Source organism: Acanthochromis polyacanthus, chromosome 2, assembly GCF_021347895.1.
Source record: "Acanthochromis polyacanthus isolate Apoly-LR-REF ecotype Palm Island chromosome 2, KAUST_Apoly_ChrSc, whole genome shotgun sequence".
In the NCBI taxonomy this organism is placed as follows: Eukaryota; Metazoa; Chordata; class Actinopteri; family Pomacentridae; genus Acanthochromis; species Acanthochromis polyacanthus.
The window spans coordinates 38365649-38388435 of NC_067114.1; the positions used below are offsets into that span (position 1 = coordinate 38365649).

The following is a 22787-nucleotide window of genomic DNA, read 5'->3' on the forward strand; positions in this document are numbered from 1 at the left end:
GGGGTCGATCTCCACCGCCGCCCTGCCTGCCCTGGAACACAAAACACACACAAACTGAGTTTCATGGAGACAAAGAGAAATGCCAGCCACAATGTAACAGCCTGTATTATTCTGCACCGTCACAAAACACTAATGCAACAGCGGAGATGAGATAAGTGAGAGGTATTTTATTTACGATTGTGTCAAAGACGTTTTAACGTACTGGAGGAGGATGCCAAGAATCGGGAACAAATCATAAGACTACCAAAGACTCCCACCCCTATTATACAAGCAAGATTTGGGTTCGACTTCAGAGTTTCTCCTTTGAAGCAATTTTTCTTAAGGACCAAATATGTTGTCACTAATTGTCCACTGTTGGCCACATGCACTACTTGAAGCCATATTATTACATATCCATATATATATAGGGTGTCCATAAAGTCTCTTTACAATTTTAAGAATTATTACTAAGGCAGTTGATAAGATATCCTTACCAGATTTGTTTTATTGTAATCAGTCTTTACTAAAGTTTGCAATCACATTGAAATATTGTGTTTTAGGTATCCTGTTGGTAAAAGACGTGCTGTTAAGGGAAACCCTTAAAAATGGCTACTCCTCAGACCGGTGGATTAGAAGGGATGGGCCAGATCCTCGCCACCACGTTCACCAGATATCACTTCCTTGGACCTCTTTCCATGGGTTATGTTAAAGATATCGTGTATCGAACAAAGATACGGGACATTACTGACTTGAAGGAAAAGATTTCTGATTCCATTGTCACCATTGATGAGGCTATGATAAAGCGAACATGGCAATAAATCGAGTACTACTTGATGTGCTTTGTGCAACTAATGGTGCCAAAATAGAGGTGTATTAAATGAGGTAGAAAAAAACTTTGACAACCACTGACTACAATGAAACAAATCTGGTTAAGATATCTTATCAAGGGGCTGCACAGTGGAGTAGTGGTTAGCCTTGCAGCAAAAAGATCCCTGGTTCAAATCCAGGGGTGGGCCTGGATCTTCTGCATGGAGTTTGCATGTTCTGTGCATGTGTGGTTTTCTCCGGGCACTCTGGCTTCCTCCCACACTCCAAAAATTGCTGAAATGGGTTACTCTAAATTGACCGTAGGTGTGATTGTTTGTCTGTATATGTAGCCCTGCGACAGACTGGCAACCTGTCCAGGGTGTCCCCTGCCTTCACCTGAGTCAGCTGGATAGGCTCCAGCCCACCCTGCTACCCTAGTGAGGATAAAGCGGTGTATAGAGAATGGATGGATATCTTATCAATTGCCTTTGTAACAAATTCTTTTAACTGTAAAGAGACTAAGGACACCCTGTATATTCATATACAGTACCGTTAAAAAGTTTGAGGTCACCAATTTCATGTTTTCCATGAAAACTCACAGTTTTATTCATGTGCATTCATTTATTCATGTCCTAACATAATTGCACAAAAGTTTTCTAATCATCAATGAGCCTTTCAACACCATTAGCTAACACAATGTAGCATTAGAACACAGGAGTGATGGTTGCTGGAAATGTTCCTCTGTACCCCTATGGAGATATTCCATTAAAAACCAGCCATTTCCAGCTAGAATAGTCATTTAACACATTAACAATATTTACACTGGATTTTGATTAACTTAATGTTATCTTCACTGAAAAAAACTGCTTTTCTTTCAAAAATAAGGACATTTCTAAGTGGCCCCAAACTTTTGAATGGTGGTGTACATACAGGTGCTCCGTTGGGCGTATATAAGTGGTGCAATCAAAAAGCTCTGTGTTGTATGTACCTGTCAACATGGGTCAGGAGACCGTGATATCAACAGTCAGACCTGTGTTTGACGCAGTTTTGTGACCACTAGTAGGTGCACATTTGTGATTTCTCCATAAAATGTGAACTGGTGCTGAGAGCAGACATCACATTCTTTGTCAGTCTGATCATTACTGGTGATGGGAGGTGGCTCTGCAGCTCCCACCGAGAAAAACAGTCGTTTTTGGTGCAAGAGCCGCAGAGAAAAACGTGAAGAGCACCACGAGCATGCTCATTGTTTGCCTCAACATTAACATTGCTTCGCACCGTGAATTCGTCCCCTGGTCCAGTCTGTCAACACAAGGTTTGTTGTAATGTCTTGATGTGTTACTACTTCCTCTTACCCAACATAAAATTCTAATTATAGGGTTGTTTCGACACAGTTTAGGAGATTCAGTGCTCATCGCAGATGGTTCATCAGCATGTTTATATAACAGGGAGAAACACAAGTGCTGCTGAAGCACTGGGAGCTGTGTTTTGCTGCACATGGAAAATACTTTGAAGAGGATGATGACTAAATTAAAATCAGGTGTTGGTTATATAGGCACAGACATTGAATTTTTAAGTCACAATTTGTACAACTGGTTATCATCTTTCATATTTTGCAACGTTTTAAGTTTTGCTTTGTCGGGATGTCCAATGCTACTTTTATTCTCCTGACCTGATCGGTTATGTTATTGTTATTATTTTCTGCCAAGTGCCAATCCAATAACATTTTCCAAGATACATACTTTAAGTGTTACTATTTATCACTGTAGCAACCAGAGAGACGGGCATTGTGGAAGTAAAGGGGCACCATGACAAAGTCTTCTGTGAGTCTTAAAGAGTCAGTGCACATGCATCAATGAAGTCGGAATCAAATATAGCATGTTGTAGTTGTGGCTTTGACATCAATTGTGGCGCATGACCAGTAAAAAGGATGCAGAATTTCAATTAACCCTCCCGTTGTCCTCATTTACAGACACCAAAAAATATCCTCCTGATTGAAAAAAAAATCAAAAAATTCAACCAAAAAATTCCCCAAATTTCTGAAACTTTGCAAAACCTTCAGGAAGAAAATTCCAAAATCCTTAAAAGTTTGATTTTAAAAAAATCCCCCAAATTGGAAGAGAAATCACTTCAAAAAACCTAAAATATCTAAATTAACTATATATATCAGTAAAAGTTTAATTTTCTTTAAGAATTTCACAAAAGTTTGCAAAAAAATCAACCAAAACCCAGCAAAGTTCTCTGGATTTTGGTTGATTTTTTTGTCAATGTTCTTCAGAAACATTTTTAACAATTCATATTTTTCCACCAAAAACGAGCAAAGATTTCCCAAAAATGTTGAAAATGTGGGCATCAGAAGTTTCACTGTGAATTTTTTTTTTCCCACATTTTCAAACTGAAACAGCTCAATGTTGACCCGCAGGCGACACGAGGGTTAACAACTACTCAAATATTGATTTATATCTGTGCACATATTAAACAAATTGTTCAAATGTACAAAACATGTGTGATAGTGGGTGTAAACAAAGAACCAGGCTTAGATTTTTGCAGATACCAATCAGTTAAACATGATCAGCTCCTGATCAAGACATTCCATTTTTGGGGTTTTGTACCAAGATCCTAAGCAAACACATGTTGGTCTGAACATAAAGGTGTTTAGTATTATACTACAGGTACTAGTGGAGTTTTGGCTTCTGTGCACCTTAACAATAGATAAAGTTAAGGCAGAAATCCTGGTTAGCCTCTGAAGGTGCACACAAAGTGAACACAGTAATGACAGTTTGTACTAAAAGCTTCAAACACAATTATCAGAATCAGTCATGTAATCAAAAAACTGAAGCCATATTCTACAGTAAAACTGTGTGTTCAGAATTTGCTTCAACCAGCACAAAGTGGAAGCAACATTTTTATCATGGAAAATCCATTTAAGCAACAATCTGGTCCCAATGTTGACATAACAGAGAGGGAACTAATCCTCAGACAGCCCAGCGGAGAGGCTTCTCACTCCGCTCTGAATAACAGCACGGCTGCGTGGTTGGTTGGCTGCCTGTCTGGAAAGGAGCCAATCAGCCGCCTGCTCTCAGCGAAGGGGGAAGAAGGTCTGCGTGAGCTCACACAAAGTGCACGCAGCTTCATCGCGGCTGAGTTGACACTCTGAGGCCCAGAGGCACCGCGAGTGATGTCAGCGTCATGAGAGTGAGAGGACTAAAAATACTTCCTCACTGAGGGTGTTTGGAAGTGGCACAGTGTTACAGTAGAGACATCAGAGCCAGGAGAGGCGACGGAATCTGAACTGCACGTATTTAAACCTGATTTACTACAACTGAATGCAGGAGTAGTGAAATGAATGACTCAGATATAAAGTGTAAGAAAAACCAAGTGGGATTGGATGGTTCTCTGGGCTGAATGCTTGGTGTCAAACTTCAACATTTTCCTGGTATCAGAGAGTCACGAACTGTCGAGTAGTGAACCAGATTAACCCTCCTGTTGTCCTGCGGGTCAAATCGACACGTTTCAAAGTTTGAAAACGTGGAGAAAAAAAATATTTTCACAGTGAAACTTCTAATGTTCACATTTTCAACATTTTTGGGAAATTTTTGAAAAATTTTTGGTGGAAAAAAAGAAATGGTAAAAATGTTTCTTTAAGAACATTCACAAAAAAATCAACCAAAATCTGGCGAATTTTGCATAAGAAGTTTTACTGATATATATATATATATATATATATATATGTATATACCGGGCTTTGCAAAAGTTCTGTTACACGGTTTCATGATCTTTAGAGACGTTTACATGTCGGAGTGAAAAATTACATAAACTGAAAGTTCTACCTTATAGGCAGGTGTCCTTAATACAGTTTTTTTCTCCGGTGAAGTTGTATCAAGATGGAAGTCAAAAGAGTTGAGATATCTGCTCTCCTTCATGCTGGCCACAACAAGTCTGACAGAGCCAAGCAGTTGAACATCAGACCTGAAAGATCTTCACCATTCTTTAGCCCCTCCGCGACTCTGTGGACGGTCATCCAGCTGATGTTCAGCACAAAGGAGAGCAGATATCTCAACTCTTTTGACTTCCATCTTGATACAACTTCACCGGAGAAAAAAATTGTATTAAGGACACCTGCCTATAAGGTAGAACTATATATATATATATATATATATATATACATATAAATATATAGTCACTAGATATTTTTAGGATTTTTTGAAAGAAATTTACTCATTTTCTGAAAATATTTACAAGAATTTTCTTGCCAAATTTTGGGGATTTTTTTTAAAATAAAACTTTTAGGGGAAACTTTTAATGAATTATTGGAATTTTCTGAAGGTTTTGCAAATTTTCAGAAACTTGGGGATTTTTCTGCTGAACTTTTGGATTTTTTTCAGACACTGAAACAATATTTTTTGGTGCCCATAAATGAAGACTACAGGAGGGTAAAAGACATCACAGCACCTGAAGTGCGACAGCATCGCTCTGATGAAGCGAGCATCAAGAGCTATGATGATCAGGATTCACAACTGTTTTATTTCACAACACTGACACGTGTCGACTCAGTTTAATCACATCCAGTCACATCGCTTGCTTTCTGTGTGACGCATCTGCTCTGGGTGTCGAATAACAAGAAGCTCTGCAGCTCTTTAGTCTTTCATCCCTTGACTTTTCTGAAGCTTTCAGACAAATCCGGTGTCCTCCTTCCTCAGCGGATGGGGCTATTTTAAGTAGTCATGTGGTGAGATGGGTCATGTGAGATGTACCAAATAATGAGAACAGTCCATCACACCATTACTTCCAAGGTTGAAACAGGTCCAAAATGAAGCCTGTTTTATTTAAAGATACTTTATGTGTTTAGATATTTAGATATTAAGCATTTAGGAGCTTCAGTCCTTCAGTCCAAAAGATTTTAGAACTCTGAAATCTTTTGGATAAGGTAATAGTCAAGAGTTAAAGACTGGATTAATCCCTGAACACAAAGAAAACATTCACTATGACAGTATCTAAGAAAACAGAGCCGCTCATATGTAAGATAACCGCAAAAGGAGACCATATCAAACAGACCGAGAATTTCAGCTACTTCGGCAGCAAGCTAACATGAGATGGCAGATCAGACCAGGAGATCAAGAGATGTATTGCCATCACCAAAGATGCTTTTAACAAGAAAAAGACCATCTTCATGAATACACACATCAGTACGCCAACAAAACTATAAATCCTCAGATGCTACATCTGGTCAGTCTTGCTATATGGATGCGAAACATGGACAATATCAAACAATATGCAGAAGAGACTCCAGGCAACGGAAGTGTGGTTCCTACGAAGAACGCTAAAGATATCATGGGTAGAAAGAGTAACCAATGAAGAGGTGCTTACTAGAGCAAATGCGAAAAGAACAATGCTGGCAACCATCAAATCCAGAAAAATTACATTTCTAGGACATGTGATCTTGCATTAACAGTCAAAATCGAAGGGAACAAAGCAAAAAGACGCCAGAGAATGACATATTTACAACATCACAAATTGGACAAATACATCAAAACCAACACAGCGTATGACAGAGAAAAGTGTAAGGCACGGTCGTCAGTACGATTACGCAAGACACCTACAACTGCAATTTCAGATTAACTTTTCTGATACAAAAGGTCATGAAAAAGAAATGGAAGATCCAGCAGAGCATCATGAGAAAAAATACCAGCACAACTAGAAACTAAAGTGGTTATATTGTGAAATTACCTTCAATTTGACTTTAACATACACAAAACCACATAACTAACTTACATACCTAAACTTTCTGATGGTATTTGAGAGTATCTGAAGCAGAAAAATAGCCCAAAAAAGCTTAAAATTGTGATAATTCATCAAAATCACTTTATGAGACATGCTTCATTCAATAATTAGCCAAAATTAGCTTTAACCAAATCCTGTAAATTACAAAAAATCCAAGAAGTCACGAGTGACTCGGCTGTGACCAATAGTAATATGACAAAGATTCTGGGAGTTTTCAGGTGAACTGCAGGCGGTGTTCACACAGAACAGAGAGGAGATGACAAGAGGGGCTGACACGAAAATAAAACATACTGGATCGGTAAAATAAGCACAGCATTTTTCAAAGACGGTGTACAGAATTAGCAAGCTGGTAGAAGATACATTCAGCATGGTGAAAAAATCTTTCTAAAGTTGAGGTCCAGAGCAGTGGGAAAAACAGAGTTGGTAGAAGTTGTATTGGACTTATATTGCAGTGAAAAATGAGAGCACAGGGACCACAAAATGTGACAGGAGCAAGAAATGATTGCCTGAATGCATCGCTGAGCAAACAAGTTGCCAAACAGACTTTTAAGGCAAATCCACCAGCTGAATCCTGCAAAATCGTGCCAAAGAAAGCTACATTTCTTTAAGCGTTGGTTAATGGAATGGCCTTCTGCAACTGTCATGATATAGTTGCTCTTGAGATGCACATTTGAGAGATTAACTCTGCAATGGGGATGCAGGCAGAAAAACTGCCATTTTACCCAAAAAAAAAGTAGACATTCACACCCATTTTCTTTTCTAAAATTGGGAGAAACTTTCACTGGAAGCTGTCCACAATGACAAAATGACAATGAAAGCTGCATTATTAACAGATAAAGCTGAGATTTGAAAAATGAGGGCTTGTAGCTTAATGAAGTATCACCATCTGATAAAGGTACCAGCTTTGTTAAAAAAACAGTCTAAGTCTGTGAAAAGCAGCAACCTGCTGCCAGCAGCAGAAGAGCTACATGAGTCAGGAGAATACAGGTGAAACAAGTCAGCTCAGTCTCTGTCAAACCTGCCAAAAAAACAAACCCTGTGCATATCTGTGGCAGGCTTTACCCAGAGTCCTCTGGGAATAAACAGCTTGTGATGGGGATCAATCTCTTTCCAGCCCTGCTCCTCTGCTCTGCACTGTGTTGTACATGTGGCCGGAAACCAGCATCCACACACAGAAATCTCTATGACCGGAGCTCAGCCAGTCCCGGAGGTCGGTGTCAAGTCAATTGCTGCAACAGCGTGTCACGGTTGTTGCTATGGCTAGACAGAGCAAACCCCTCCACCGCCACCCCGTCGCCCTCTGCTCTGAGCTGCTGAGTCAATTTAACCTCTGGCTGCCACCGTCTCTTTGCCCGCCACCGGCTCAGCTCTGCATCAGCACATTCACCACTGAAACCAGGGAAGCTGCTTGTTGCTTCCGAGCAAAGATGCAGGCAGCTTGGAGGGACACTTAGTGTGGCTTTTATTTTAAAACTGAATGAATATTTGTTTCTGTTTGACACAATAAGCTGCTGCAGTATCCTCATTTCAATACTTATAGATGTATGCATACAAACACACACACATGACGAACATCTCTTACACAACACAGACTGCATTTTAGCTACACAATCTCCCTACTACTCATTATTATGACTTTTTCTATTTTAAGGAATGTTTTATCATGTTGTTTGCACATCCTTGTGGAACAGTCACTTAGCATTGCACTGCCATATCGCATGAGTATGTTGCACATAAAACTCTTGTCTTTTCACGTTCATCTTAAATATTTGCACAAAAGCACCTGGGTGCTTGTTTCGCTCATAATTTTGTGCTGACAGCTGTCAGAAGATATATTCAACATAGTGAAATGTCAAGTTGATGTGCAGAGTACCAGGAAAAATACCTAGTTTGCAAATGGTGTAAACATATAAATGGTAAAATATCACGTGGAGCCACCATTTCTCCCCTAGCACTGGGAACACCTGTGGCCACTCAAGTCTTTAGAAATTTTTGCAAACAAAAGAACTTCACTTCACCTTTGCCTTTTATTTAGGGCATTAAAGCCATGCTAAAACTGTATAAAAGCCCACAGTGAGTAAAAATGCAACAGGAGCAAAAAGAGCACCCAGATACTGATTGAGTAACGAATCATCTGAAATATCTGCACAAAAACACCTGATATGCAGCTGTTTCGTATGTAAATATCTGCTTACAGATGTGTACAAATCTTTCATTCATCTTTTCTATTTTTCCTGCCAGTTTACATGAGCTTTGTGCACCTGGAGCATGTTTAGGTCCACGTTCTGCAGGTGCGTTTTCGTCCATTATGTGCTATAATATGTCAAAGGAGTGTTTAGTGCCAGGAATTGAGGTTCTACTGGCTCCATCAGAATGTGGCCCCCAGCAAGGACTGTATTTTAACTGTAATAACCTGTTCAAATTCAAAATATAAAGCTTATTAATGCATCAGACAGTATGAGGTGTTTTGCATTGTCATGGAGCAGGCAGCGTCCTCAGCTTGACGTCCTGCTGCCCTACTGACCTCACAGCTAACTAAGCCTAATCGCTATTAAATGGAGTAAGACACCACAAGCAAAGCAAAACCAAACCAATCACAACACCAGGCAATCTGAGAAGCACGCGTTGTGGGAGGTTTTGGCATCGTCACCGTGAATTAGTAAAGGGATCAATTTGTTAAAGAGTGCTGCCTTCAGGCTCATCACGCTGCTTTTCATGATGCTAACGTGCAGGATGAGGCACAAAGCCAAAGCTGCTAAATGAGAAATCTTTTGTCCACAGCATCAATTTTAAGTGACACGAGTAGCGTGCTGCATAGTCGCATCACCTGTTCAAATCAAACCAACAACCGTGAAGGTGCAGCAGTTAAATGGTCGCGTCACTTGATAAAAGACTTCTGCACTGGATTTATCTGTGTCTCTTTGGTCCAAACTCCTTCTGAACCCTCATGTTTCTTCAAGACGCATTTAAGTAAATGGAAGAAGAAAGAGGATTCGAAGAAGGATAGGAAGGATATCCACCGTTTACTGAACATTTACTCAGAGTTGGCTCCAAGCTAACTGACACCAAGTTGAAGATGGCATCATTGGGGCAGCATTTTGTTCAAACAGATGGACAAAAAGTCAGTGTAGACTTTTCAAACAGCAGTTTGTATATCACAGCTTAACAACTAACAAGACGGAGCATCTAAAAACAACAGATAACTTGTCTGTATTTTATCCCTCAGTAGTTCTTTTGCTGAAATCACCAGTTGATGTAGTTCTATTTTCAGAAATCGAATGAATATGCACAGGTGGTCTACTCAGAATCTGTTCTCAACAGATTAAAATGGTACAATATGCTGCAAATATTACTTTATATGTTGATGTAGAATTAATTTATGCTAATAAGGCTGCAGGTAGAGTGAACTCAGTGTACTGTGGCCAAATTAATAAGAACAAGTAGGCCAAGGTGGAAGATCAATACAAATATAAACACAAACTGAGCACAAAACTAGAGTCTAGTTTAGTCTTCTTGCAAACACACAAGAAGCGATTACAACCTTTAAACCATGAACTATGCTTTACTCCACAATGCTAACAGACTTGAGCACTCAGCTGCTCGCTGGTCACCTAAATCCTCACATCCCATCACTCCAATTTCAACAAAACTGATGCATTTGAACATGCAGTCAAGCTTTTAAGATAACCAGTGTTAGTGTCAGAAAGCAGGAAGATGCTTTTGCTACTTCTTGGCCCATTCAAGACTCAACAGTAAACTAAAACAAAGGAGACACCACATCATCTCATCACCATCAGCTGAGGTCTGTTAGTTTACTTGTATGCTTTTCATGCCTGGTTTTATTGCTAGTTTCACTCACATTTGCGGTCATCGTTTCTCCGATCACCTCAAACCACAAACATATTATTACACAACGTGCTATTAATGCACTTTGGCAGAACACTCACATCCACCCACACACACTTATTGTCGTCCACGCATGCAGAAACACACTGCACACAAAACGCACGTTGGAATTCACGTCCTTCTCCGTGGTTCTTTTAACCACCAAATCAAGCGCGTGTGAACTCGCCCTCCTACACATGAACGACACAAGAGGTAATGGAGACACGCTGAGAGCATCTGGAAGCTGCTACACAACAATGTGCGTCTGGAGCCCAAATTAAAAACAAATGTTCATATTTTTACTTTTTGATCTGGCTAAAAATAGCGTGCAGAACTGTAGAAAACATGATCCTCAGTCCGCTCTGTGTGTTGGAAGCACAAACTCACCGTAGCATATTTCAAGATGATATCAGCCCGTTCCTCTGCTATTAGAGTCTCAATGTCTTTCTTCATGTCAATATCTGCAGGACAAAAAAAGGAAAGCGAGATTTGTAAGAGCTGGAAACAACAACAACAACAAGTGAAGATGACTCAGAAAAAAGAGCACAGCTGATAGATGTGGGCGACTGTTGCCTTCAAACCAGCAGGATGAGCTGGTAACGCTGAAGCACACTTTGTTTGTAATGACTTCATCGCAGAGAATAGGCAGAGTTGGTGGCGTTAGCTTGTGTGCGTCGGATTTCAGTTGTGCAAAATGCATTAGAAAGAAACTGAGCTGGTTAAACCTTAGCTGTGCTAAAACAAAAAGCTCACTGGAAAAAAATCCCCTCTCAAAACAAAGAAAAAACATTTATTTCAAAGACCTTTTACCTTGAAATAAGTGAAAAATCTGCCAATAGAACAAGTGAAAAATGACTTGCTAAGATTTCTTGAAATAAGATATGATATTTAGAATATTGAGATCTTAAAATTAGCTGGGAAAATTTATTTTAAGCTCTATTTACCAGGATTGTCAAGCTCATGTGTCTTAACGCTCCTGTTGTCCTCATTTACAGCAGCAGAAAATATTGTTTCCTTGTCTGAAAAAAATCAAAAAAATCCGCAAAAAATTCCCCAAATTTATAAAAAAAATTGCAAAATCTTCATTAAGAAAATTCCTTAAAGTTTCCCTTAAAAGTTTTATTTTTAAAAAAATCCCCAAATTCGGCAAGAAATAAAAATTTAAAAAAAACAAAAAAATCTATACAAATTGTAAATATTTAATATTGAATATAAATGAATAAAAATCTTTCAAAAAAATCTAAAGAGATTCCATATATATCAGTAAAATTTCAAATATTTTCTTCAAGAAAATTCACGTAAAAATCAACCAAATCCTTTCGCTGGATTTGGTTGATTTTTACGTGAATTTTCTTAAAAAAAACATTTTTTTAACATTTCTTTTTGCCATCAAAAATGTTCAAAAACTTCCCCAAAAATATTGAAAATGTGGAAATTTCACTGTGAAAATTATTATTTGTTCCACATTTTTCAACTTTAAAAAGGGCCAATTTGACCTGCAGGACGACACCAGGGTTAAAACGTGATCATTTCCAGATTGTTTGACTTAACAAGATATTTAAGATGCATTGTCTTAAAACAAGTCCCTCTATCTGCTGAAATGTCACTTGTTAAGAGAATTTATCTTAAATCAAGTGGGATGAGACATTTCGATTAAAAATAAGACAAATAGGCTTGGTAAGATTTAGAGTTTTTGCAGTGCTCTGTCAGGAAAACAGTTTGAGCCAAAGCAACACCAATAAAATCTGAGACTGTTACTGATTTAGGAGTTTGGATTCAGGTTGTGAGAAAGCAGCAAACGGCAGGTCTGACTATCAGACATTCAGAGGTGGGAAGCAGAAGACAGCTGGACTGCAGAGTTCTCATGGCCGTACCTGAACCCACCACCCACAGCCTCCTACATGACATCTGCCTCACAACAGCACTGACAGACCAGACACTAGTTGAATACTGATGACTGCTGTCGCTGCTGTGGAGACCCATAATGATGAGGTTAGCGATTAGCTAAGTTGAGCTGCTTCGTAACGAGCAGGGCTGCGACGAACAATTATTTTCATGGTTGATTCATCTGTCAATTAGTCGATGAATTGTTCATATTGCTTAACAATTCATCGAAATCACAACATAGACCAGTGTAATATCCAAATTACACCTCCTGCAGTTTGGATATTGCATCCATCATCGATACACCATTATGGTCGCGGAGCGTAAGCTGACTTAGGGCGAAGGAAGGGGACATCCTGGACGATTTAGAATCACCAGTGAATCTCAGAATGCTTTTGGACTGTGGGACAAAGCTGGAGTACCTGGATAAAACCCACGCATACACAGGAAGAACATATAAACTCCAGACACAAAGATCCCAGGCCCAGGCTGGGACACGAACCAGGGATCTTCCAGCTGCAAGGCGACGGTGCTAACCACCCACCACCATGCAGTCCATGATAATGCATGATAAATTTTAAATGTGCCACAACACACCATTTTAAATAAAGCATTCCTGTGCTACAAAGATGTCTCAACCTAGAAATCATGTTCTCTAGATGTAAAATAGCGAATTTGTTTGGGTCAGACTGTAACCAGAATCACATCATCTTTTTAACATACTTAAGAAATGCAAAAATTACTTTTCCTAAAAGCGAAAATTGAGATTCATATTGCAATATATATCAAAATAATGGTCATATGATAAATACTTTTTGCATATAGAGGCAGAATGCTGGCCAGAATTGCTTTTTACCAGACTATTACTGACAGAAATCCCAGAAATCCAACAGTTCTCTTTGAGTGAGCATTTGACGACTGCGCACAGTAGAGCTGAAAAATGAATCAATTTCAAATCTGAATCATGCACCTGGTAAATCATGAATCAGGCAGTTTGGGTTAAACATAATGTAGCATGTCTGACCCAGAGTTGTTTGGGGTTTTTTCTACCTTCGTTAACTTGATTGGAGGATGTGCAAAACTTAGATGCTCCTTCTGAGTGATGAATGACCTGATTGTTTACAGAAAGGTCAGATTATTGTCTCCTTAGATCGGCTTTATTTCTTCATCTTCTTCTTCTTATTGTATTATTCAAAATTACACAGTCACAGTTTTATGGTAATTGTTCTGTGTTTGATTGTTTTATACCAAATCAAAAAATTACAAAAAAAAATACACGTTAATATGTGAACGTTCTTGCTTTAAAATATATTAGTTCGTATTCTGATGGTATCTCATACGATAATGCTCTACCATTAAAAAATGTATTAAACAAAGGCCTGACTTTAAAAAAATATCAGAACAAATCAAATTGGAATGTCAATATCTGTCAGGGGAAAAAAAAACAATCACAACTAGATATCTTCATGATAATGTCTGACCATAGTTGTTTGGTTTATAACCAAAGCTCAAGATGGCACAACCCAAAGACATTCAGGAAAAAAACCCCAGAAACTATACACATTTAAGAAGCTGCATTTGGAGAATTTAGATGTTTTTCTCATTCCACCCAATTCATTATCAAAACAGCTGGTTGACAGATTAATAAATGCAGCTCCAGCACTGAGCTTCCCACTAGCTCCAGGCTAACAATCTATCAAACACAATGCAGGACAATTACCACTATGGCCTGGCTTTGTATGGCATGCTGGATATGATATGATATCTGAGCCACTTGTGTGTCTTTGACAACAATGAGCAGAATCCCAGCTGGAGCCGGAGGCTTTCTGCCAAATCATCCCCAAACAAAGCGCCGAGGGTCTTAATCCTGCTTAATCTGAATCCTCTGCACAGATCTGCGCCAATGACAGGAGCTGCCGTGGTAATCTGGACACGCTACAGGACACGCAAACCATCTGGAATAGGGCAGATTATGCAGTGAAAGTCTGCAATTCTCGAAGCAGGAACAAAGAAGAACAAAGAACTGTGAGAATCCTCAGTAAGTGCAGGAGCACAGTGTCATAAAGACATAGATGGTTCCCTTGTTGGTTGAACCCTCTGAACTCAAAAAACACCCCAGGAGGTCTGAAAGCATGTGTTCTTTTAAAATAAATCTTTAAAATTAAACCATTTATCAGAGCCAGAAACTGTAAAAATAGGAAAATAATCACCTTTCTGAAAATCCAAGAGTGTATAATGTGTGACCCACAGTTCTAACAGGAAAATTAACTAAGTATAAACTTAAATTTGCATTCAGAAATTCACCAAAAATAAACCGTTTGTAGGAACCAGATTGACTGAAAAAAACAAAAACAAATCGGCACTTTTTAACTCAACTGATAAGACAAAACTTATCATGTATGATGCACAGTTCCATCAGGAAAAATGTTAGATTCCTCATATCTCATTCAAAAAATCACCAGAAATAAACCACATGCTGTACAAAACAAACAAAAAAATCTTCATTGCTTGACACGACTTAGAAGATAAAACTGACTCATCTTTAACCAACAGCAATGTGACAAAAAAATCCCTTAGTTTTCAGGTGAACTGCAGGCTGTGTTTATACACAGAGCAGAGAGGAGATGATGAAAGAGACTGAGAGGAAAATAAACATATTTCATCAATAAAATAAATGCAGCATGGCTCAAGAACAGAATACAGAGGAACAAGCTGTTGGAAGATACATTTAGCATGGTGAAATTCTCAAATCTCACTAAAGCTAATATGTAGAGTAGCGTGAAAAACTCATAGTTTGTACATTATGTAAATTATAAATAGTAATATATCTTTAGTATGTAGAATTACCTTTCTTCCAGTATTGGGAACAGCTGTGGGCACGTCGAAAAATGTGGTGCAGGTCTTTATGCCACAGTGAAAATAATCCCACAGTGAGTAAAAAATGTGACAACAGCAAAAAATAATCAGTAACTGGTTGGTATTCGGGGGAAAGAAACACTGATAAGGAAGACGTGGCTGCAAAATAACACATACAGACTCTAATGACAACAATCTGACAGGTTCTCAGGCTCCATCGTTGTCAGTTCTGAGGTTTTATCTTAATTCATAAATGACTTGCTTAACCCTCCTGTTGTCCTCATTTACAGACACCAAAAATATTGTTTAATCGTCTAAAAAAAATCATAAAAAATTCAGCAAAAAATTCCCCAAATTTCTGAAAATTTGCAAAACCTTCAGGAAGAAAATTTCAATGATTCCTTAAAAAGTTTTCTTTTTAAAAAATCCTCCAAATTTAGCAAGAAAAGTCTTGTAAATATTTTCAAAATATGGGTAAAAATCTTCCAAAAAAATCCTAGAAATATCTAAAGTGATTACATAAATATCAGTAAAATTTCTGATATTTTCTTTAAGAACATTCACATAAAAATCAACCAAAATCCAGCGAAATCCAGTGAATGTTCTTAAGAAAAAATTTTAACATTTCTTTTTTCCACCCAAAAAATGTTAAAAGATTTCCCAAAAATGTTGAAAATGTGGACATCAGAAGTTTCACTGTGAAAATTATTTTTCCCACATTTTGAAACTGTAAAACGGATCAATTTTGACCCGCAGGATGACACAAGGGCTAAATTCAAAATGAATAAACTTTAGACCCCTTAAAGTAGTTTTCATCGTGGCCTTACTCGACCTGCTGTTGCTTTACTGATTTATTGGTCAGCAGGATGTCGTGGAGCGAAACTGCACCAGATGGATGAGTGTGGACGTATTTTGGATTCCTATGATGCTGTCTGCTGACTTTGCAAAGAGTGCTGCCTCGCTATACAAAGATAACAAACGTGAGAATTCAACAAAGAAAAAAGGGGGGGCAACAGGAGCACCAAAAACCAGTGGAGAGGTGTCAACTGTTCAGTCTTCTCAGAGCATCTTTAGTCACAGTCTTTCTCAAAACATTGGCCAGAAGCCTGTATTTAGCCAGCATGACTAAAAACAAAAAGATCAGCAGCCCTAGATGCACAAAATCATTAAGTTACATGTGGATTGTGTTTGAATTAGCTGAAACAACTTGAAATCTGTTTGATTTATTGAAAAGAGCCTCATATTGTAGAGTGTCCTCCAAAATTTATAGCTCTGTTGGGTTAATAGAAAAAGACATGGCTTCAATTTCACGCTGGTCACAGCCACCAAAAAGAGCGACATCACTACTGATCTTACAAAATGAGCTAAAGGCTTGTTTGCTCGTCAGTGTTTTCCAATTGTCTAAATCAGCTGTTTAACACTCGTGTTGTCATGTGGGTCAAACTGACCCGTTTTAATGTTGGAAAATGTGGGGGAAAAAAACAGATTTTCCCGGCGGAAATTTCCACATTTTCAACATTTTTGGGACATTTTTGAACATTTTTCGGTGAAATAAAAAGAAATGTAAAAAAAACGTCTCTAAGAACATTCAGGGGAAAAAAATCAACCAAAATCCAGCGAATTTCACTGATATATATGTATTCACTTTAGATATTTTTAGGATTTCCTTGGAAGATTTTAACTCATTTTTTTCAAATATTTACATGAATTTTCTTGCCAAATTTGGGGGATTTTTTTAAAATAAAAGTTTTAACTGAAACTTTTAAGGAATTATTGGAATTTTTTTCCTGAAGGTTTTGCAAATTTTCTGTAATTTGGGGAATTTTTATGTTGAATTTTTGGATTTTTTTTCAGATGAAGAAACAATATTTTTGGTGCCCATTAATGAAGACAACAGGAGGGTTAAAACTAACATATTTTAACTTACAACTAATAATTTCAGCACATTTCCTACCAGATATTTATTTTTCATCCAGAATAACATACAGTGAAATGGGTACTTCTGTGAAATGGCAGCCAAATTGGGGTCAAATTGGCCTTGATCTGCCCAGTTGAGTGTTTTTTCTCCCCAGACTGGGTGTCTGAATGTAGGTTAACCTGGTTGAATAATTCAGTGATGGAGCTCCTGTCTGGCTGGCAGTCGGTGACACAGTTAAAGCAGAGTGAGGATGATGATGCAGCTTCATCTCCAACATTTCGGTGCTGCTGTTAGACTGAAACATCACACGGACACTATGTGAGCCCTATTTACATATTACACATCTGTTTCAGAGCTGCAACTGGGAACGATTTTCATCACAGATTAATGTGATGATTATTTTTTGATTAACTTCTTTAGAAAGTCCGAAAATTGGAGAAGGAGTCATTTTCAATGGAAAAAGTGAGCACATGTTCACATTTGAGAACCAGAGAAGAGATTTTTTGTGCATCAAATGCCATATTGGTAGCTGATTGACAAACTTCACAGAAAAATCTGATTTTAACAGTTACAACTTAGACTTAAAAGCAAAAAATGCAAGCAAATGCCTCAAAATAACATTTATATTTAAATAAAACTGACATCTTGTGGTCAACGTTATTACGATGGGAGGGAAGGAAGAAGTCAGCTACAAAGTGGGGAGGAGGTCGGGCTCAACAGACGGGTCAACAAAACAGCAGATATTAAAGAGCACACTCACTATTTTTATCTACATTTACAGGTTTATAATTTTGTTTTGGGGGTCTCTAAAAGCACCAAAAAGCATTTACGCATCACAATGATGGCAAGCAGGAACCCAAAAACATGACATGGGCTCTCCAACATGAGAGAAAATTGTTTGTTTTCCATTTCAAACTGATCGTCAATGCTGTTATCAAAAACAATGACCATTTCATAAAACTTCGCCACACATTTGTAATGGTGATAGTCCTTTCCTAACCAAGGGTCTTTTTTTTTCCCAAAATTTAACCAAACTGAGTCATTTCAACAGTTTAAGTGAAAGCCGTGCTAGATGTTCGGGACTAATCATGTATACTTTCAATAAGGTTGAAGGACTTGTTGCAGAAAAAGGTCACTTGTGCCACTTCTGTAACACTGAAAAGTAGAGCTGCAATGACTAATCCATTAGTCACCACCTATTAAATCAATAAGCAACTATTTTGATATTCAATCAATGTGTTGGATCAATTTTCAGGGAAAAAAAAGCTGAAAAATTCTCTGGTTCCAGCTTCATAAATGGGAATATTTTTGAGTTTCTTTTCTCCGCAATGACAGCAAACCAGATATTTTGGGATTTTGGACAAAACATGTTATTTGAGGACGTCATCTTGGGTTTCACGAAACACTAATCAACTTTTTTTTTTTGCTATTTCCTGACATTTTATTGACAAAATAAAGGGGAAAAAATTGTGGAAAACACCTAATTGTGATTTTTTTTAGACAGATATTAGGATTGCAAATACATTTGCTCTGATAACTTTTTAAAGCCAAGCCTCAGCTTAATAGATTTCAAATGTGGAGGAGCATTACTTTCTAAAACACTTCTAAAATTAACTGTTTAGGGTTATAAAGTTCTTCTGACAATAACTGTTTTATTGCAGTTTTTTCTGGTTTCTTTCCTGCCCTCTAACATGAAATTGAATATCTTTGTGTTGGGTTTGGGAAATACTGATCACTATTTTTTAAACCGTTTTCTAATATTTCATTAAAAAACTAATTGATTAAGTGAGAAAACACCCTATTTGCCAATCTTCAATATATCTTTGGGCTATGAGCATCTCAAAAGAAATAAAAATGTTGTATTTATTCAAAAGTTGCATGGAATAATCCTCTCAACAACCAAAAAAAACTAATAATGAAGTAATGATACAGGTTCCTCCTCTCCCTAACAAAAACAAACTTGAATGATTCTTTTATATTCTCCATGTTTTCTACTGTAATGTTTAATTTCAGAGCAGCCATTAATCCCAAAGCTTCCTCTTGGCGACCCTGAAAGAAAGTAATTTTTAGTGGCAACCCATGATGGTCTGAATGTTTTTCCACATGTAGGTTGAAAGCATACTCTCTGAACAAACATCGGTATCAGAATGCTTCTGGGTCACCGAACACTTCAGACATTTGGATCTTGACATCTCAGACAGTCTCACATAAATACTTGGGATCCTAACGTGCTTTGGCTTTGGGTGTTCTGATCCAACAAAGTCTGGATTTCAGCGCCGTCAGCAGGGATTAAATGTGTTATAAATTTGGTGGAAACTGTTTAAGAAGTACGATACATCGGCAGAGGTTCACGTAGAAAGGTTGATAGCTTACAGAAGCTTTAAATATGAGCTGTTTGGTGAAGCATATGGCAGCGGCTGCATGTGGTCAGCGCTCTAAATCACAGCGAGCTCTGGCAGGAGTCCCAGTACGAAGGGTGGAGGCCCAAACTGGGAGAGAGGAGGGAGACTGGACGGCTACCTGAGTGACGGACAGTTTCCTATAAGCACTGAGGGTGTGTTTCAACCACGAACTAAAGGCCTGTAAACCTGGATCATGACACTAACTTCATCACAGAGGGAAGATTTGGGTTCTGGACTTGAGTCTGAGGTGGTTTGTGATCAGAGGAAGGATTGTTGAAAGTGGGAAAAGCGTCATTTTTCTTGACCTCTGTAACTTCAAGCTACCGAAGCTGCACCAGAAACTGTAAAATGCACAAGTTAAAGCACCCTGCCAGGATGCTGACTTATTAAAACCCACTAAAATGAAACTTCCTGTCTTGTTAATTAAGGCTTATTAAAGTTTGAGCACGTGAGTGAGTTCATCATGTCAGGAAACTTACACTTAAGGAACTTAAACTTCGAAAAGATGTTTTTTCTCTGACTGAAACCCAAGAAATCAAAACTAAGGCCATTAATTAGTGAGGTAACTTATACTAATTGAAATTATAGTGCCTTAACCACAATATTTAAATTAACAATTCTTATTTCTCTACTGGAAAGCACTTTAGGTATATATTTGATAGACATTCCTTGCTCTGCTAAATTACAAATAATAGCTAGGAAAACTAGAGGAAAATATTATTTTACATGTCAACTGTAAAGATGACAAGGGGCTAAAACTGTAAATAATTCCCACATTTAAAAAAAAAAGCATTTCTACAAATAGTAATTTGGTCTTTTATGTCCACAAACAGAATGACACTATATTTACTGTATTTAAATCAGCAAAAAAATATTGTTATTTTACAGATATTTGCCGTTATGAGGGGAGAAAGAAGCATATTGAGGATTGAAAAATTATATATTTTTTTTAACTTTTACTTTCCAGATTTCCCCTTGTTTGTTTTGGTATTTGATTGCATAATATTTAGTAAATCACTGAAAAAAATATTAATTTACACATTGAGGATTGTGCAGCTTTGAGTCTGGGTAGCTGCCCTGGCCTCTTATTGAACTGTTTGGTAAAACAAATGATCAATTAGAGCAGAAAAAAAGGAGATCAGTCAACATGTAAAACTGTTCCTGGATATTACCAGGAATTTAACACAGGAAAAATCTGTAAAAACAACTATAAAAATTAAAACTTATTTTTAAGTCCTTAATATACACATTTTTTTCTTTCAAATAACAGCAAAGATCTGTAAATTAATATTTTTACTGGTTTAAAAACAGAAAAAAAATGTGAAATTTACTGTCAAGTTTGTAAGAGAATGAATAAGCTTTTACAAAAATATTTTTAAATGTCAACATTATTTACGATTATTTTATAGTCTATATGCATATTAGTACAGTTTTTGTTATTTTACAACACATTTTCTGTAACATTTGTAAAATATAGCTTTGCTGATTAAATTACCGTGAAAAGGTGTAATTTTACTCAAGGTTGATTTAGTGAACAACTGAATGATTTTTTGTTTGTTTTTACAGTGAACAGGCAAAATGTAAATGTATATTTTATTTAATGATTTCAATTAGATATTATCTATAATTTAACAAAACAGAAATCTATAATCTATAAGTACTTAATATTGATAATTTTTCTTTTAAATAATGGAAAATATCTGTAAAAATTATATTATTTAATATACAAACTACAGTTTACCGATTTAAACGCGGTTTTAAATTTTTTAAAATGTGTAATTTTACTGTGTCTGTCTGTAAAAGAATCACAGACCATCTGTGAAAATAAAGATTCTTGATGTGGATGGTATTTTACAGTTATTTACTGTTTCGTGTTTTTTTTAGGGTTAACATTTTTTTCCTGTCATTTTGCTATTTGTCATCTGTTATTTGCACATTTTGTTGTAAAGATTTCTGTTTACTTCATTTACTCCAATATTTAGCTATTTTTTATGCTTATTTTAAAATATTTATCTTGTACATTTAAAAGATAAAAATCATCTGGAATTTCATTGTACACTGTGTATAATGGCAATAAAGCTTTCCTGTCTTATCTTATTTTAACTAAGAACAAAGAAAATCTAAAATAACGGTGAATTACTCTGAAAAGTAGCTAAAAACATTTTTTAAACCAAAACATTGTTTACACATACATGCATGAGTAACAGTGATCTTATGGTATATAGAATAATGTTGTCTCCTGCAGGATTAGCACTGTTACTTTACCCATAGTGACCAAATCACATGCTTTAAGTAATATTTTCTTTCCAGGACCTTCACCTGTGATGCGGTATTGAACATCTAATAAATGCTGCTGCTCTGCTTTTGTTGTTAACACTGCTGAATAACTTCAGTGTATTGATGCAGGCCTGAGAGCTGCTGCTGCCTTCACTGTCTCCATCTGACCGACATGAACAACCCGGAGGTGACAGCTGCAGGATGCCGACCCGGTTACCGACGATCTGGAGCCTGAAACCCGAACAAAGTGTCCTTTCCTGCGGGTAAACAAACCCGCAGTCCCCGGTGGGATGAACTCGCGATGCTGCGATTGGAGACGATGCTTCAGCCTCACGCGAGAGCTTCTTCTTCTTTTTAAAATTTTTTTAATTGTAATGAGAATAATAAACAAAAGCAGGAAAAATGAACACAAAGCGGTAATAAATGAATCACAGTACCGTGTTTCTCCGGTGTAATTCCTGCGCTATCCGTGCAGCAGCACAGTTCCGGTTCTTATGGGCATTCTCCGGTGAAAGTGCAGCTCCAGCAGAAAGGACCACCGGGCTGACAACAACAAAAGCCTCCCTCCGTCAATCCATATTCAGACGCAAACACACTCCGAGACACACACCGACTGCAGCAGATGTTCAGGACGGAGCAGCTCCACGTCCAGCGGCAGCAGCACTGAGCAGGCGCCGCAGCCGACTGAGAGCCGTCAATACCCGGCCTTAAAGACACAGAACCTCCGGGAGCAGCTGCCCCAGTCCGGACTCACCGACACCGAGCACCGGGCTTTACTCTGCTGACATCTGCTGGAAAGACACCGCAGTGCAGATCAGGAAAATAATAAACAAACCACTAGCAGGGAGGGAATTTAAAAAAAAAAAAGTGCACTTTGTGACAAGTTTTTGCAATTTGGCATGATGTATGGTATGGGCATAAGGTTTTCAAAACAACCGCATACAAGTTAGGTTAGCCATCTGGTGGCCGTTATGCACAAAATCCAATATGGCCACTATCAG

The 22787-nt window shown here is 37.7% G+C and overlaps 1 long non-coding RNA gene across 1 annotated transcript; it reads right to left on the reverse strand.

Annotated features, from left to right (window-relative positions):
- Positions 1–6: 6 nt before the first annotated feature.
- Positions 7–22535, reverse strand: LOC127530489 (uncharacterized). Its single transcript, XR_007937066.1, has 3 exons — positions 22224–22535; positions 10837–10910; positions 7–31 (listed from the first exon to the last, which is right to left on the reverse strand). It is a non-coding gene; the product is annotated as an uncharacterized LOC127530489 (long non-coding RNA).
- Between the last annotated feature and the right edge of the window lie 252 nt (positions 22536–22787).